This window comes from Schistocerca cancellata, chromosome 7, assembly GCF_023864275.1.
Source record: "Schistocerca cancellata isolate TAMUIC-IGC-003103 chromosome 7, iqSchCanc2.1, whole genome shotgun sequence".
In the NCBI taxonomy this organism is placed as follows: Eukaryota; Metazoa; Arthropoda; class Insecta; order Orthoptera; family Acrididae; genus Schistocerca; species Schistocerca cancellata.
This window is the reverse complement of record NC_064632.1, coordinates 228,068,530-228,088,211: the sequence shown is the minus strand read 5'-3', so window position 1 is coordinate 228,088,211 and position 19,682 is coordinate 228,068,530.

The window sequence follows — 19,682 nt, the reverse complement described above, 5'->3', positions numbered from 1 at the left end:
TACACATTTCTGCAGCCTATACTAACTGAACTGATTCTCCAGATTGTGTGAACAGTGACGCCTCTTCACAGGTGGACAACTAGAAGCATGTGACGAATCACGCTTTTTTTTTTTTTTTTTTTTTTGGTCATCCGTCTTCTGACTGGTTTGATGCGGTCCGCCACGAATTTCTCTCTTGTGCTAACCTCTTCATCTCAAAGTAGCACTTGCAACCTACGTCCTCATTTATTTTGTGGATGTATTCCAATCTCTGTCTTTCTCAACAGTTTTTGCTCTCTACAGCTCCCTCTAGTACCATGGAAGTCATTCCCTCATGTCTTAACAGATGTTCTATCATCCTGTCCCTTCTCCTTATCAGTGTTTCCCACATAATCCTTTCCTCTCCGATTCTTTCTCCACCTAATTTACAACATTCGTCTGTAGCACCACATCTCAAATGCTTCGATTCTCTTCTGTTCTGGTTTCCCACACTCCATGTTTCACTACCATACTGCGCTGTGCTTCAAAAGTACATTCTCAGAAATGTCTTCCTCAAATTAAGACCGACATTTGATATTAGTAGACTTCTCTTGGCCAGGAATGCCCTTTTTTCCATTGCTAATCTGCTTCTCATGTCATCCTCGCTCCGTCCGTCACTGGTTATTTTACGGCCAAGGTATTAATTCCTTAACTTCATCTACTTCGTGACCATCAATCTTGATGTTAAGTTTCTCGCTGTTCTCATTTCTACTGATTCTCATTATCTTCGTCTTTCTTCGATTTGCACTCAATCCGTACTCTATGCTCTTTAGACTGTTCATTCCGTTCAGAAGATCATGTAATTCTTCTTCACTTTCACTCACGATGGCAATGTCATCAGCGAATCGTATCATTGATATCCTTTCACCTTGAATTTTAATTCCACTCCTGAACCTTTTATTTCATCATTGCTTCCTCTATGTACAGATTGAACAGTAGGGGCGAAAGGCTACGTCCTTGTCTTAGACCCTTTTAATACGAGCACTTCATTCTTGGTCCTCCACTCTTTATTATTCCCTCTTGGCTGTTGTACGTGTTGTATATGACCCGTCTCTCCCTGTAGCTTACCCCTACTTTTCTCAGAATTTCGAACATCTTGCACATCCTACATAGTCGAACGCTTTTTCCAGGTAGACAAATCCTATATTAATGTCTTGATTTTTCTTTAGTCTTGCTTCCATTATTAACCGCAACGTCAGAATGGCCTCTCTGGTGCATCTACCTTTCCTAAAGCCAAACTGATCGTCATCTAGCGCATCCTCCATTTTCTTTTCCATTCATCTGTATATTATTCTTGTAAGCAACTTGGATGCATGAGCTGTTAAGCTGATTGTGCGATAATTCTCACACTTGTCAGCTCTTGCCATCTTCGGAACTGTGTGGATGATGCTTTTCCGAAAGTCAGATGGTATGTCGCCAGACTCATACATTCTACACACCAAGGTGAACAATCGTTTTGTTGTCAGTTCCTCCATTGAGTTTAGAAATTCTGATGGAATGTTATCTATCCCTTCTGCCTTATTTGATCTTAAGTCCTCCAAAGCTTTTTTAAATTCTGATTCTAATACTGGATCCCCTGTCTCTTCTAACTCGACTCGTGTTTCTTCCTCTATCACATCAGACAAATCTTTCCCCTAATAGAAGCTTTCAATGTATTCTTTCCACCTATCTGCTCTCTCCTCTGCATTTAACACTGGAATTCCCGTTGTACTCTTGATGTTATCACCCTTGCTCTTAATGTCACCGAAGGTTGTTTTCACTTTCCTGCATACTGAGTCTGTCATTCCGAGAATCATTTCTTTTTCTTTGTCTTCACATTTTTGTTGCAGTCATTTCGTCTTAGCTTCCCTGCACTTCCTATTTATTTCATTACTCAGAAAGTTGTATTCCTGGATTCCTAAATTTCCCTGAACATTTTTGTACTTCCTTCTTTCATTGATCTACTGAAATATTTCTTCTGTTACCCATGATTTCTTCGAAGTTATTACCTTCTTTGTACCTATGTTTTCCATCCCAACTTCTATGATGGTCCTTTTTAGAGCTGTCCATTTCACTTCAACTCCACTTGCTACTGAACTATTCCTTATTGCTGTATCTATAGTCTTAGAAAACTTCAACCGTATCTCGTCATCTTCCGTATCCCACTTCTTTGCGTACTGATTCTTCCTGACTAGTGTCTTGAACTTCAACCTACTCCTCATCACTACTATATTGTGATCTGAGTCTATGTCTGCTCCTGGATATGCCTTACAATCCAATCCAGTATCTGATTTCGGAATCTCTGTCTGACCATGATGTAATCTAACTGAAATCTTCCCGTATCACCCAGCCTTTTCCAATTATACCTCCTCCTCTTGTGATTCTTGAACAGAGTATTTGTTTTTACTAGCTGAAACTTGTTACAGAACTCAATTAGTCTTTCTCCTCCCTCATTCCCTGTCCCAAGACCATATTCTCCTGTAACCTTTTCTTGGATACTGTATTACCCTTTCAATATCCTCATGCACTTTCTCTTTCTCTTCATATTCAGCTTGCGGCGTCGGCATGTACACCTCAACTGTCGTTGTCGGCGTTGGTTTGCTGTTGATTCCGATAAGAACAACCCTATCACTGAACTGTTCACAGTAACACAGTCTCTGCCTTACCTTCCTATTCATGCCGAATCCTACTCCCGTTGTACCATTTTCTGCTGCTGTTGATATTACCGTATACTCACCTGACCAGAAATCCTTGTCTTCTTTCCACTTCACTTCACTGACCCCTACTATATTTAGATTAAGCCATTGCGTTTCCCTTTTCCGATTTTCTAGTTTCCATGCCACTTTCAAGCTTCTGACATTCCACGCCCCGACACGTAGAACGTTATCCTTCCATTGGTTATTCAATCTTTTTCTCATGGTAACCTCCCCCTTGGCAGTCCCCTCCCGGAGATCCGGATGGGAGACTGTTCCGGAATCTTTTGCCAATGGAGAGATCATCATGACACTTCTTCACTTACAGATCACATGCCCTGTGGATACACGTTACTTGTCTTTCATGCAGTGGTTTCCATTGCCTTCTGCATCCTCAAGCCGTTGATCATTTCTGATTCTTCCGCCTTTAGGGGCAGTTTCTCAGACCTAAGACAAGAGAGTGCCCTGAACCTCTGTCCGCTCCTCCATCCTCAGTTTCCCACCCCTGGGACAAGAGAGTGCCCTGAAACTCTATCCGCTCCTCCGCCCTCTTTGACAAGGCCATTGGCAGAATTAGGGGTGATTCTCATGCCGGAAGTCTTCGGACGCCAATATAGATTATTAATAAAAATTTAAGTAAAGACGCTACCCATTTTTTTACACAATGCAACAGTTCTTCAAGGTACAATTTAAACATATACAAATGATGGTTAGTTTAACAAAAATATTAGAAAAACATTAAATACAACAAAATATAACACATTCTGTCTTCTTCCTTTTTTTCGATGCATGAGAACGCGGATAAGGGTGTTGCATCATGTGACGGGTAGGCATGGCACACCCCAACTTTGAGGGGAGTCAAGGAAAGCGCTGCAGAGATAACCGGCAAAAGTTCGTCGGTAAGATGGTTTTCGGGTAAGAGTGCTATGCGCGGTAACAACTTTGTACCAGAAGTCGAGGACTGCATGCGGGACCACTCTGAAAGAGGTATTCTAAAGCCTGTCCTCGAAACCAGATGAGTGTATGGTGTTTAGCAAGAGGGAAGTAAAAAGTCTGGGGTAACAACAAGAACTCTGGAGTTACCGCCGTTGGCGGGGCACGGAGGTAAAAGCCCACGATTCGTTGGATGAGGAGCCAAACGTTTCGTTTTAGGGGGCACGAAGACGGTGCTCGTCGGTGTCTTCGAGCTTACAGTCAGGGCAGAGTGGGGAGGTGGCCAGTCCTGTGCGATAAAGTCGACTATTAGTCGGGAATTAGCCATACACTAAAACACGCCAGAGTGCAGACGCAGACGACGGTAAAAAGGGTGCATGCACACAACCCGAAACCATTCGCCAGGGTGCTGTAGCACCATGGGACCGCAAGGGTTGGACAGCATAAACAAACGACAATAGTCTTTTGTACAGGGAGGGCGCCTCTATACCACGGTATACATTGCTGTCTAGGCGCATGACTGGAGTATTACGTGGTGTGATGTGTATTGCTAACAGTGAAGTGCGAAGGAGATGGTGTTACGGTATGGACGTGTTATTCATGGTTATGGTGTGGTCCCCTTATCGCACTTAAAAAGCACCAAACGCGGGAGGATATGGGCACATTTTATGGTAGTATGTGTCGCGTACAGTAGAGTGTTCGGACACGATCACAGCTTTTGTCAGTATGACAGGGCACCGTATTATAAAGCGACATCTGTGAAGCAATCGCTTGTGAAATATTACAAGCAAATTATTGCACAAAAGGGTCGCCATAAAGTTCTATCACATGAAAGAAATTTCGAATGACTTTAAAGTCGTAACAGTGAGGCTTCTCCTAAATTTACAAGATATGATGATAGTTGTGCCGTAAGGTACATTAAAATACTGTTTACCATGTTTAAAAAAGTATATTTGTTCCTGTAAGATCACACCATGAGACACCATTACATTTAGTTATAATAACTAAATAACTAGACAGGCAAACCCGTCCTATAAATAATTTAAATACTAATAAATAAATCGGTATTTAGCTATGCCTTTATATGTATTCATAGGTATTACTGCACTTCCGTGGAAAATATCAGTACGAGTTGTGCTGCTCCTGGGGCACATCAGACGCCTCTCAGGTTTCCTCTTCGAGTAAGCACTTGGCTAGAGGGTTTTTGTAGGCTCGTTTTCTATTGCCTCCAATAGTTCAATTTCGAAATTTCCAATACGCGACCTCCAACTCCCCACCCCTTTTAAACCCGGACTCATTCCCTTGTACTAGATCTGTTATTTACATTAATTTTTAGACAAGCTTTACGTTTCCGTTTATTAAAGATCTGTACTTGTCGTTTTCTTTTTATGTGCTTATTATTTTTAGATTAAGATCTCGCGATTTTCCCGCCAAGCGCTGATTCGATGCTGATTTGTGTCCTCTTGAAAATTTCGGGTACTGCGAACGGCTGAAAGCAAGGAAAAACTACAACTGTAATTTTTCCCGAGGACATATAGCTCTATTGTAGTTACAGAACTATCGGTTTAATAAGTCATGGTCGCAAAATACTAACACGAATCCTTTACAGAAGAATGGAAAAACTGGTAGAAGTCGATTTCGGGGTGGATCAGTTCTGATTAAAGAGAAATGTAGGAACACGCGAGGCATACTGACCTTTAGAAGATAGATTAAGGAAAGTCAGACCTACATTTATAGCACCTGCAGACTTAGAGAGAGCTTTTGACAATGTTGACATGAACACTCTGGAATTCCGAAGGTAACAGGGGCAAAATACAGGAAGCGAAAGGCTATTTACTTCCTGTACAGAAATCAGACGGCAGTTATAATAGTCGATGGGTATGAAAGGGAGACAGCGTTTTGGAAAGGGACTGAGACAGGGTTGCAGCCTATCCCCGATGTTATTCAATACGCACATTGAGCAAGCAGTAAAGGAAACAAAAGAAAAATTTCGGGAAGAAATTAAAGTTCAGGAAGAAGAAACGTAAACTTTGAGGTTTGGTGATGACATTTTAATTCCGTCAGAGAGACAGCAAAGGATCTGGAAGAGCAGTTAAACTTTCGGGAAGAAATTAAAGTTCAGGAAGAAGAAATGAAAACTTTGAGGTTTGGTGATGACATTTTAATTCCGTCAGAGACAGCAAAGGATTTGGAAGAGCAGTTAAACGGAATGGACAGAGTATTGAAAGGATGATATAAGATGAACATCAACAAAAACAAAACAAGTATAATGGAATGTAGTCGCATTAAATCAGGTGATTCTGAGGGAATTAGATTAGGAAGTGAGATACTTAAAGTAGTAGATGAATTTTGGTATTTGGGAAGCAACATAACATAAGATGGTCGAAGTAGGGAGGATATAAAATGTAGACTGGCAATGGCAAGAAAAATATTTCTGAAGAAGAGAAATTTTTTAACATCGAGTACAGATTTAAGTGTCAGAAAGCACTTTCTAAAAGTATTTCTATGGAGTGTAGCCATGTATTGAACTGAAACATGGACGATAAGCAGTTTAGACAAAAAGAGAATAGAGACTTTTGAAATGTGATGCTGAAGATTAGATGGGTAGATCACATAACTAATGAGGAGGTACTGAATGAACTTGGGGAGAAGAGAAATTTGAGGTACAACCTGACCAGAAGACGGGATCGTTTGGTAGGATACATGAACAGCAATATAGTACTGGAGGAAAGCGTGGGGGTTAAAAATCGTATATGGAGACCAAGAAATGAATATAGTAAGCAGATTCAGAAAAATGTGTGTTACAGTAGTTATTCGGGCATTAAGACAACAACAGCAACAACAACAACAAAAGGTTCAAATGGCTCTAAGCACTATGGGACTCAACATCTGAGGTCATCAGTCCCCTAGACTTAGAACTACTTAAATCTAACTAACCTAAGGACATCACACACATCCATGCCCGAGGCAGCATTCGAATCTGCGACCGTAGCAGCTGCGTGGTTCCGGACTGAAAAGCCTAGAACTACTCGACCACAGTGGCCAGCCAACAACAACAACAACAACTTAAAAGTCTTTTATGTTAGACTGGGATCTGGAGTTTATCAATCACATTTTTCAGTTCTCCTGTAGGCCTATGAAAATTAGTGATCATCTTGGTTACAGAACTGTTATCCCAATGCAGATCGTTTTTGTAGCTAATGTTCTCTGAGTAATTAAAACCATTCTTTTAGAATCAACCCCTCTTTCGAAGGTGTATACGTGTAGTGTTGGCAGAGTTAGATTTCCAAAATGATTAAACAATGCGCTCCATGAATACGTCGAAATGCTACCATAGATCGTTTCGTCTACCCTTTTCTTGGCGTAGAAAAGTCTTCGTGAATTCACAACACTGATCGAAAATATGATGTCATAAGATATAATCAAGTAATGTTATACAAAGTGAATAAGTTAGTGCATTTCAGAATCAGAGGCCATGGAAATCATTCTTATAGTAAAGACTGTAGATTTTGTTTCTGTACAAAATTCTGATAAGTTTTGATTACCTTTTGGCTACAAAATTTCGCTTCCGCAAGAGTTTCATGTCTGAACATGAAGATCATTCAAATTTAGATTTGACATGGCTTTCGTAAATCGGCTATGACTGCTAAGCCGGTCCTTTTGAAAGAGAAACGACAGATTTCCATTATACCCCAATCGAATCTTGCATTCTATAATGACTTGGTTGCCAACGGGATGTAAACCCTAACCGTCCTTCTTTCACCTTTCAGCTAAGCACCAATCAGTTTTCCGTAATGAGCGATGTAAAAGACAGAATAGCGAAATGCTATCTCCCGAGATATCCCCCCCTGCCGTCCCCGATTCCTCTGTGATTGCATCGTTGTCCAATTTCCGAGGTGCACCGTAACAGTGAAATCGTTTCCCAACAACATATGATTATGATCACTGTTTATAAATTTGTTGTGATCTTTAGTCCGATGACTCGTTTGATGGCACTCTGCACGCTAGTCTATTCCATGTAAGCCAGCATGACAAGTGCAACATAAATCCATTTGGGCCCACTTGCCATTGTTTCCCTAAACAATTTTTATTCCTCCCCCTCACATACACACATACTTTCTTGTATATCTAAACTGACGCTTTCTTGATGCCTCACGTTATGCCCTACCAATCAGTCCTTTCCTTTAACCGTGCCACAAATTTACTTTTTCACCAATTAGATTTGGTACCTCTTCATTATTTATCTGATTTACGCATGTAATCTTCCACTTCTTCCACAGCACCAATTTCCAAAAGTTTCATCTACATCTATATATGTACTCCGCTAGCCACCTTGCGGTGTATGGCAGAGGGAACAATTCGCGCCATTATCCTTGAATGGTGATCATTGCTCTATTTGAAAGTTGATGGTGATAATATATGCTCTACATCCTCGACGAAGATCGGATTTCGGAAATTAGTTTCTATGAGATTTGTAACGATCTCGGGATGCCTAAATGTACCAGTCACGAAGCTTGCCGCTCTTCTTTGGACCTTCTCAATCTCATGAATCAGACCCAACTGGTAAGGGTCCCATACAAATGAACAATACTCTAAGACTGCACGAACTAACGTACTGTAAGCAATTTTCTTTCTTGAAGGACTGCATCGCTCCAGGAGTCTACCAATAAACAGCAATCTAGAGTTCGCCTTACCCGCTACTTGTGTAAGCTGATCGTTCCATTTGAGATCATTTCGAATAGTCACACCCAGATACTTGACTGATGTTACCGCTTCCAACGACTGATCATTTATTTTGTACTCATACATTAATGGGGATTTTCGCCTTGTTATACGCAGTAGGCTACACTTACTAATACTGGGAGATAACTGCCGGTCATTACACCACGCATTTCCTTTCTGCAAATCCTATTTGATTTGTTCACAACTTTCGTGTGATACTACTTTCCTGTAGACTACAGCAACATCGGCAAATAGTCTAATGCCGCTGTTAATACCATCAACCAGATCGTTTATGTAAATCGTAAAAAGCAGCGGACCTATTACGCTGCCCTGGGGCACTCTTGAAGTTACGCTTGTTTCTGTTGAAGTCACCCAATTCAGGACGATATACTGCTCACTGTCTGTTTGAGAACTTTCTAACCAACCGCATATGTCATCGGACAGACCGTAAGCGAGCACGTTTTGGAGGAAGCGACAGTGCGGAACTGAGTCGAACGCCTTTCGAAAGTCGAGAAATATGGCATCAACCTGGGAGCCAGTATCTAGAGCCTGTTGTATATCATGCACAAAGATGTCTCACATGACCGCTGTTTCCTAAAACCGTGCTGGTTTCTGCTGATGAGCTTCTCAGAGTCTACAAAGGTCATTATGTCTGAACACAAAATACACTCCTGGAAATGGAAAAAAGAACACATTGACACCGGTGTGTCAGACCCACCATACTTGCTCCGGACACTGCGAGAGGGCTGTACAAGCAATGATCACACGCACGGCACAGCGGACACACCAGGAACCGCGGTGTTGGCCATCGAATGGCGCTAGCTGCGCAGCATTTGTGCACCGCCGCCGTCAGTGTCAGCCAGTTTGCCGTGGCATACGGAGCTCCATCGCAGTCTTTAACACTGGTAGCATGCCGCGACAGCGTGGACGTGAACCGTATGTGCAGTTGACGGACTTTGAGCGAGGGCGTATAGTGGGCATGCGGGAGGCCGGGTGGACGTACCGCCGAATTGCTCAACACGTGGGGCGTGAGGTCTCCACAGTACATCGATGTTGTCGCCAGTGGTCGGCGGAAGGTGCACGTGCCCGTCGACCTGGGACCGGACCGCAGCGACGCACGGATGCACGCCAAGACCGTAGGATCCTACGCAGTGCCGTAGGGGACCGCACCGCCACTTCCCAGCAAATTAGGGACACTGTTGCTCCTGGGGTACCGGCGAGGACCATTCGCAACCGTCTCCATGAAGCTGGGCTACGGTCCCGCACACCGTTAGGCCGTCTTCCGCTCACTCCCCAACATCGTGCAGCCCGCCTCCAGTGGTGTCGCGACAGGCGTGAATGGAGGGACGAATGGAGACGTGTCGTCTTCAGCGATGAGAGTCGCTTCTGCCTTGGTGCCAATGATGGTCGTATGCGTGTTTGGCGCCGTGCAGGTGAGCGCCACAATCAGGACTGCATACGACCGAGGCACACAGGGCCAACGCCCGGCATCATGGTGTGGGGAGCGATCTCCTACACTGGCCGTACACCACTGGTGATCGTTGAGGGGACACTGAATAGTGCACGGTACATCCAAACCGTCATCGAACCCATCGTTCTACCATTCCTAGACCGGCAAGAGAACTTGCTGTTCCAACAGGACAATGCACGTCCGCATGTATCCCGTGCCACCCAACGTGCTCTAGAAGGTGTAAGTCAACTACCCTGGCCAGCAAGATCTCCGGATCTGTCCCCCATTGAGCATGTTTGCGACTGGATGAAGCGTCGTCTCACGCGGTCTGCACGTCCAGCACGAACGCTGGTCCAACTGAGGCGCCAGGTGGAAATGGCATGGCAAGCCGTTCCACAGGACTACATCCAGCATCTCTACGATCGTCTCCATGGGAGAATAGCAGCCTGCATTGCTGCGAAAGGTGTATATACACTGTACTAGTGCCGAAATTGTGCATGCTCTGTTGCCTGTGTCTATGTGCCTGTGGTTCTGTCAGTGTGATCATGTGATGTATCTGACCCCAGGAATGTGTCAATAAAGTTTCCCCTTCCTGGGACAATGAATTCACGGTGTTCTTATTTCAATTTCCAAGAGTGTATGTGCCATAATTCTACAACAAATCGATGTCAGTGAAAATTGCCGGTAATTATGTGCATCCGATTTCTCTTCTAGTCTGAACTGCTTACCCTCCAAATTTCACTTCAATGCAAGGCCACGTCCCATACAAATACAAACAAACACCGTCCGAACAAGCCTTTAAGGCCCAACGGAACCGACCGGCCGCGGTGTCATCCTCACCCTTAGGCGTCACCGGATGTGGATACGGAGGAGCATGTGGTCAGCACACCGCTCTCCCAGCCGTTGTCAGTTTTCGTGGCCGGTGCCGCTACTTCTCAGTCAAGTAGCTCCTCAGTTGGCCTCACAAGGACTGAATAAACCCAGGTTGCAGACCCGGCCGGTGATCCATCCAAGTGCTAGCGAAGCATGACAACGCGTAACTTCTGTGATCTGACGGGAACCAGTGTTTCCACGGCGGCAAGGCCTTTCGACACCCCAGACAAATACCTGCAGAAAAAGTTTCCTAACACTTCAACTTATTACATCTCAAAGATTTTCGTGATCTCATAAATGCTTTTCTCGGAATTGTGAGTCCGCTTGTCATATTCTTTCCACTTCGGCTATCATCATTAGCTTTTATGTCCAAATAACAAAGCTCATCTACTACATTTAATGACTCATTTCTTAATATAATTCTATCAGTATCACTTGATTTAATTCGGCTACATTTCGTTACCCTTGTTGTACTTTTGTTGATATCATCTGTCTTCAAGACACAATCCATTTCGTTTACCTGCTCTTCCAATTTCTTTGCCCTCTCTGACAGAATTACAATGTCAATGGCAAACCTCAAAGATTTTGTTTCGTCTCCCTGCACTTTGATTCCCTTTCCAGATTTATCCTTAGTTCTCTTTACTGCTTGCTCAGTGTAGGATAACATCCACAACAGGCTACAAAACTCTCCCCGTCCCTTCTCAACTACTGCTTCCCTTTCACGTTTTCCGATTCTTTAACTGTTTTACATGTTTTAAATCTGTATAAACTGACTTCATTGTTGTTGTTGTTGTTGCTGTTGTGGTCTTCAGTCCTGCGACTGGTTTGTTGCAGCTCTCCATGCTACTCTATCCTGTGCAAGCTTCTTCATCTCCCAGTACCTATTGCAACCTACATCCTTCTGAATCTGTTTAGTGTATTCATCTCTTGGTCTCCCTCTACCATTTTTACCCTCCATGCTGCCCTCCAGTACTAAATTTGTGATCCCTTGATGCCTCAGAATATGCCCTACCAACCGATCCCTTCTTCTAGTCAAGTTGTGCCACAAGCTCCTCTTCTCCCCAACTCTATTCAATACCTCCTCATAAGTTATGTGATATACCCATCTAATCTTCAGCATTCTTCTGTAGCACCACATTTCGAAAGCTTCTATTCTCTTCTTGTCTAAACTATTTATCGTCCATGTTTCACTTCCATACATGGCTACACTCCATACAAATACTTTCAGAAACGACTTCCTGACCGTTAGATCTATACTCGATGTTAACAAATTTCTCTTCTTCAGAAGCGCTTTCCTTGCCATTGCCAGTCTACATTTTATATCCTCTCTACTTCGACCATCATCAGTTATTTTGCTCCCCAAATAGCAATACTCATCTACTACTTTAAGCGTCTCATTTCCTAATCTATTTCCCTCATCATCACCCGACTTAATTCGACTACATTCCATTATCCTTGTTTTGCTTTTGTTGATGTTCATCTTATATCCTCCTTTCAAGACACTGTCCATTCCATTCCACTGTTCTTCCAGGTCCTTTGCTGTCTCTGACAGAATTACAATATCATCGGCGAACCTCAAAGTTTTTATTTCTTCTCCGTGGAATTTAATTCCTACTCCAAATTTTTCTTTTGTTTCCTTTACTGCTTGCTCAATATACAGATTGAATAACATCTGGGAGAGGCTACAACCCTGTCTCACTCCCTTCCCAACCACTTCTTCCGTTTCATGTCCCTCGACTGTTATAACTCCCATCTGGTTTCTGTACAAATTGTAAATAGCCTTTCGCTCCCTGTATTTTACCCCTGCCACCTTCATAATTTGAAAGAGAGTATTCCAGTCAACATTGTAAAAAGCTTTCTCTAAGTCTACAAATGCTAGAAACGTAGGTTAACCTTTCCTTAATCTTTCTTCTAAGATAAGTCGTAGAGTCAGTATTGCCTCACGTGTTCCAACATTTTTACGGATTCCAAACTGATCTTCCCCGAGGTCGGCTTCTACCAGTTTTTCCATGCGTCTGAAAAGAATTCGTGTTAGTATTTTGCAGCACTGGCTTCATGGGCAACATGAAATGTATTCGCAGTTGCGATTACGAACAGTCGTCAACTGCATGAGGGAATGACGACAATGAAATTTTGTGCCGGACCGGGCCTCGAATCCCAGTTTCCCGCTTTACTTAAGTGGTCACCTGAGCAGCTTTGCCTCCCGTGCACGAGCCACGGCCAGACACTAACTTCCATATGCAGTCCTACGTCACGGCCTGTATTCGTATACACATTATGTAATCCCCGTACACGTGAGTAAATTTTATTTCAGAGTCGCTGCCTGGTATCGGCCGATAAATGCAATACAGCGGTGCCTGTGTTGTTAAGATGAACGAGGAATGATTCTTCGGACATGCAGGCATGTCAGAAAGAACATTACATCGTTCCTCTAAATAACACAGGCATGTCGTGATCTCATGAGAGATCATTGGAACGGGGTGCATTACTGGGAATGCATTTTCCCGACTGTCGGTCATCTGTAACTACTTGCAAACAAAGGAGAGAATAACTTCATTTACTAAGATTCACTTTTTTGTTCTAATTCTTTTTGCCACCACATTAATATTCAGGTGTTATTTTTCTTGCATTCACCGAAAATTCAGACGTTTCACGTGTGTAGAAAGTAAACCGCGAAATTTGCGTTGCGTTTTCTAAAGAATTTGGTTAGCGACGAATCTTCCTCTGGGGATTTACGCCCTCGGAACGCCCCGCTCTGGTTCTTGCATGAACAATCAGAGGTAGAAATGAGACCTCACTCTCCCTCAAAGGACGACCCACGTGGACTTTAAACTGTCTCTCTGCACGCGAAATTGCGCTGGCTTTATGTAGACAATTTAGAGAGCAGCTGCGGCGGAATAGGCGGAGACGTCATTCCTGGCCACGAATAGCTATTCATATTAATCTGGTCTTTCCCCCTAAATATGCAGATTCCGCCGTCAGCGAATGGCGTGTGCCATAGAGGAAGGACATTGTTAGGCGGACCGACACGGAAGCAAAAACGGAAGCGCCATCTGCAATTCTAATACGCGGTTATTCAGAGCACATGGCTTCCAGTCGTCATTCCTGGCGGCAGATTTTGTTGCAGTAATGACGCTCAAATGATTCCAACCATAAATCGTAGGCCTGCCATTCGTGACGGTAATCCGATCTTATTGCCGTATTGTACGGCAGCAACACACGTTTGTGTGTGTGTGTGTGTGTGTGTGTGTGTGTGTGTGTGTGTATGTGTGTGTGTGTGTGTGTGTGTGTGTGTGTGCGTGTGCGTATGCGTGTGCGTGTGTCAGTGTATGTGTGTGAGTGCACGCGCATGAGGATGTGCTTGCACGTACCTGACGAAGAATGCATGGTATACATTTATTTTTATTTAGCCTAATTAGATTAGAACCTCCAGGCCATGTGGCTCTTCGAACCACATTTCTATACATAAAAATTTACTAATTTCCAGGATGCTAGAGTAATTGCATGGCAGCAACTCCTCTGTCAATAACCAAAGTCGGAAAATTGGCTGTTTTTCCGTTGTATTGATAAAAAGTTAGTTGTTTTTTAACTCACAGGTCGATTACATAAAGATAATAATTATAGTTCAGAATGGTTCAAATGGCTCTGAGCACTATGGGACTTAACATCTTAGGTCATCAGTCCCCTAGAACTTAGAACTACTTAAACCTAACTAACCTGCACCGTAGCGGTCGCGCGGTTCCAGACTGAAGCGCCTAGAACCGCTCGGCGTGTGTGTGTGTGTGAGTGTGTGTGCCCGTGTGTGTGTGAGTGCACTGTACGTGCATGAGGACGTGCTTAAACAATTAGGTTAAATAAATGGTAAATGTAAACCTTGTATTCTAGGTCAGGTCCGTGTAAGCATATACCTGTATTAAAATACAGACATTAACCATACATTTTTTAACAGCAATGTACAGATTTCTGTTAACGCTATTCCTCAAAACACTTAAGTTATTGCTGTCATTGTATCTGCCAAATACACGACATAAATTACAACGTATATCCATTTCACGTTAGTATATAAGGTAAATGTGGTAAATAAATACAGACGCACATCCTTTTGCCCTTTCAACAGCAACAAACCTACGAAACAGCTAGTAGAATCCTGTAAAAGAAGTAAAATGTAAGTAGTCGTATTTACTGTTTAATAAGCATACTGTAATAGTAAAGTTTAAGTACAAAAATAGGAATAATAATAAAGACTAGAGAAAAAAACTAGTCATAGTGTTCTTCATTATTTTATTTCCTCTGTCACATCCATTAGTACAAATAAAAGTACAATGTTACAGGCTTAAATACTGTCCACATTTCTTGCAGGTATATTTTATCCGCTTACTATTTTCGTGGCCAAGCTGGGCTAGCAATGCTTACCATTTGCATGATATCAATGGTCGCAATATTGGTTTGAGTAATGACGGGTTGTCAATTTTCAGATGAAATTTCACAAAGGCACGTAGAAACTGAGCGAGGTTAACGAAGCATAAGGTATCGCCTTATCAACTGATTATCAACAAATCCTCTACCGACACTTCGAAGAAATAGCCGAAGTTTCAGTGGTCCATTTACGTTTTCCATATGAATAAATTGAAAGTTGATTCCACAATATTTAGAACTGAAAAAAGCAACCATCTACCTTCTTCTAGTGACCTGGTGAAATTATAAGTGGAGTAGATTTTGTCAACAGTATCAACTTCAATCTTATGTTCACTGTAAAAAGTTACCATTTCAGGCTTTTTCTTGTCACTTGTATCTGTATCAGTTGACTCGTCCTTGTGTAAAATTGAGATGAGCGTTACATTTACGTTTTACTTTTATTTTGAGGGACGTATGAAAACAGCGTTCCTTCAACACAGAATGCAAAAGAGGCTCGAAAAGTTCTCTCTGTTTTTTCATCTCTTTTATCTTTTTAGGGATCTGCCACTTATTCATCTTTAGTGTTCCTTGTAGGGAAGCAGCTTACTCACGCCGTATAAAATTCACATCAGTCTTTCCACTGTGTGCCAGCCTAGTCCGCTGTAACTAGCTCTGACGTCATAAATGTTGCGCAATACTTTAAAAATCAAGTAAATAACCTGAAACGTTTCTAGCATGTCAGGAGTAATACTAAATCAATATGTGTTGAATATCAGTTCAATAAATTTAACCATTTTCGAAATTTGGATGTTTTTCTGTAAAAATCATTGGCGCAACAGAAAAGAGCTAGAAACTTAAAAATTTATATTTAGATACCTTTTGCATAATAATTTAGTAGAAACAGTATTCTGGACCTCACAAATTAAAATTTTAGTTGAAATTCATGATTTTCTGGTTTTTGTCTTAAAAATTAAGGAAGCAAGATAGATTAAGTAGGCGAATAAATAAAGCTAGGATGTTTAAATTTAAGTAGAAGGGAGATCCGCTATAATCATAAAGATGTGAAAAGTTTCAACTGAATGACTATAAAACTATAGCTATAGCGTATCTCCAAAGGGCAAGTTCAGAGCTCGTCTACTGCGTGTAGTGTAATTAAATTAATTCTCTCGCCCAAAATATTTGACTTAGCCACGTCAGACTTTTATTATGATTACTTACCTGTGTGCTGATTGCACATTTAAATTGAGAGCTTCATCGGCCATCAGCAAAGGAAGCAATGATTTATTCGATAACTTAAAGTGGTGCATTACTAGCCCAGCGGCTAGTCAGGAGAGCGGATTTGATCAGGCATTCCCTTAGCCGTCCGCACCGCGGCTTTATATGTAAGAACGCTGCGCGAGAAAAGAAGGCCCCAGTTCTCTCCAGACACTGATTAGCACACCACCTGTGCCGGGAGTCGCGTCGCGTCGGTATCATTGCTATAAACAGCCTCGGATGCTGTAATAAGTTACTCGGGATACGCATAACCATGAGATCGTTTTCGAGTTAAGTGTTAATTCTGGGATGACTTTAATGATCTATCTTCAGTTTGCGTATGTCGTATTTTCACGTGCCGCCGTGGGACGGACATTCTACCATTATTTAGCGTGGCGTTTGATGAACATTATCATCAAATTATGGCGAGCATTCACTTAAACATTTAATTTGAACAGTTATAGTTGCATCAGCGCATTAGACTCTTAACTGCTCTGGTAGTAGGATTGTGTGGATTCTTTTTTTTGGTCTGTGACTTTCATAATATAGTGAAATTTTAGAGAGAATCGTTTTTGATTATGAATCCCAGACAATCTCCTAATTCCTCAGAGCTATAAGCTGTAGCTATAAGTGTATTTCTCAGATGAAGTGGGCACTAGGAATTCTAATTACAGGCTTCACGTTTTGCTAATCACTTTCTGGTTGCCAATATTGTAGTTAGAGAGCCAGTGTTGAGAATGGCAAACAACAGCATTAAATAAATAAATAATAGGAACATTTGTTCACAATTATTCCACCCGCCGCCCCACATACGATGCATCGGCCGGGAAAGGCATCTTTTCTACATTACATTCATTTTATAACAATTATTCCACCCGCCGCCCCACATCCTGCATAAGACAAGCGGTATTTTTTTGATAAGCTTTGTAGAAGAGTTCAGTCAGCTGTTACATTTCATTAAGTGTTAACTACGGCAGTAACCAATCTTTGTATCATATCTGTGCATTTGTTACTACATTGGAGTGATCCTTCTGGTTGTTTACCAGGATACATTTCCAGATTGACGGCATAAAACGTCTTAGAATCTGCAGCTGCATATATTTTCATCCTATATTTTGATAGTTTTGATAGAATATACTGAGTGAATGGATGTCTGCCCCTAATGGCGTCTTTCTCTTTCTTTTCGTCAATTGTGACATCAGCTCCCACACAGTAGTAAGCGCTGCCGTAATTTGCAAACTTTTTACATAAATCACGAATAGCTCTCCTTTCTAGTCTACTTTCCTAACGTCAAATCTCACAGTTTGCAATAAGAATTGAAATCTAAAGACAGACACCGACAAACGGAATATTTCTATGCCAAATCCATCTTTTTATTATAATTCTACCATCTTTATCTCACAAATCTTCAAAATTGATTCTTCCATTTTTCTAATGTCCTGCCACGTATAAAAGGTCTACAAAGGGATGTATTTTGGTCCGATCAAAGTTAGGCTGTGGATAATGTGGACATATGCTGCCAATATACTGATTTGAATATCTAACAATGATATCTACCAAGGCATCATCAATCAGACATTTCCACATATCCATAATTTTTACAAAATTTCGGGCCTTTTCGATTACACTTGGACGCCAATTGATTTTTCTTTTTTTCAAGGAAATGTTTCTGTTACCTCCTTCCTTTGCTTCTGGTGACACACATAGAAATTCCGTTTTTCTTCTTCCTTTTCTTCCTCTTCTATTTCAGAAGAGCTCACATCTGTGCTGCTCTTTCTGTCTTCGAGTCTTCCCCCTGCTCTTCATTGTTCTCTGATGCAGTCACAGACTTCCTCTTCTAAATCGTACGAAGATGCTCCAGGCCGCACTTCATCCTCACCCATGCCATCAAACAGCATTTGGTGGACTCTTGCTACACCAACTAGATTATTTAAGTCAGAAAATGTTTCTGTAATGTCATTACGATTCTGTAATGGAACAAAGTAATGGTTAGCTCGTGTTTTACTGAAGTAATTAGAGTGAAAGCACATAAACAGAATAAAGAAGAAAATTACAGATTCAGCAAAAGAACTTACGAATTTGCTGTCGTCGTATCTGAGAAATACACATGCTTCTAACCGAAACTTTCGAATGCTATTAAAATAAGTAGAATGAAACTGCAATGGTACAGTTAAGAACCAAAATATAGATCGATCAAAAATACAAATTTGCTGTATCAAAGGTGATACAAAGGCAGGTGAGAGCGGCACCTCCACTTCGCAATGGCTGGCACTACACTGTTGTTTGGTGCCTCGTGGGTTAGAGAGAGAGAGAGAGGCTACTCATTCCCTACAGCCGCGCTTGACGTTAGAGAAAGAAGTCAGTGTGTATCTCAGAGGTAAGAGGACAGCATTCAAATGTTAAAAGACTGCGCAAAATAAAATGCCCTACTGTAAAAATGTGCAGTTTTGTTTCCTTTTCGCAGGTTTTTTTATCGTGTAAAATAATGAGTAAAATTATTGAATAAAAATATGAACATCAATTTCATCACTATTTTTGTTTCGTGTGAAAAACATGTGTACTTTTACTTCATGTCGTATTCCCAAGCAGCCTTTGCGGTTTCCAAGTGAGAACGCATACACAGTTTAGTGCCGGAGAATGCCGGCTCACGGCGCTAGATGCGCTGAAACCATTTACGCATGCGCGGAGCGAGCTTTGTCGACCAATCACAGCGCTCGCTGGCAAGCATGCGGCCCCAGCAACATTAAATGATAAACTTGCTTTGTCAGTGCACAACCTATTTCAAAAGTCGATTTTTGACCAGTTTATTACTTCTAACATGGATCGGTGGCTGAAGTCAGGATCATTGAAGAAGGTTGTTGACGTTTCTCCATCGTCTTTACAACAAGGGAAGTTTCCAGTCAAAATGATTGAGGAGGGAGGACGACCAAAGGAAGAACAAGAAGCTCCACAGCCAGATTTATTATGTGAAAACGCTGGAAGTACTCCATTGGTTTCAATATCCTGTGGAAGTGGAATAAGCAAGAAGCGTAAGTACAATGAAAGCTATTTAGAAATGGGCTTTATGGAGGCAAAGAAGGGTAAAGCTCAGTGTGTAATTTGTGCGCGAGTCCTTCCCATCAGTTCAATGGTTCCAGTTAAATTGCGCCGTCATTTTGAAGGTACTCGCCCGGATTTCCAGGCTAAAGGCATCGATTTTTTCAAAAGGATGGGTGCAGAACTAGCTGCTTCTCGGCATTGCATGAAAACTCATGCAAAAACAATTAATGAAAATTCATTAAAAGCTTCTTTCTTCGTTAGTTTTCGAGTGGCAAAGAAAGGCAAAGCTCATACCATTGCAGAAAATCTCATAAAGCCGTGTGTTA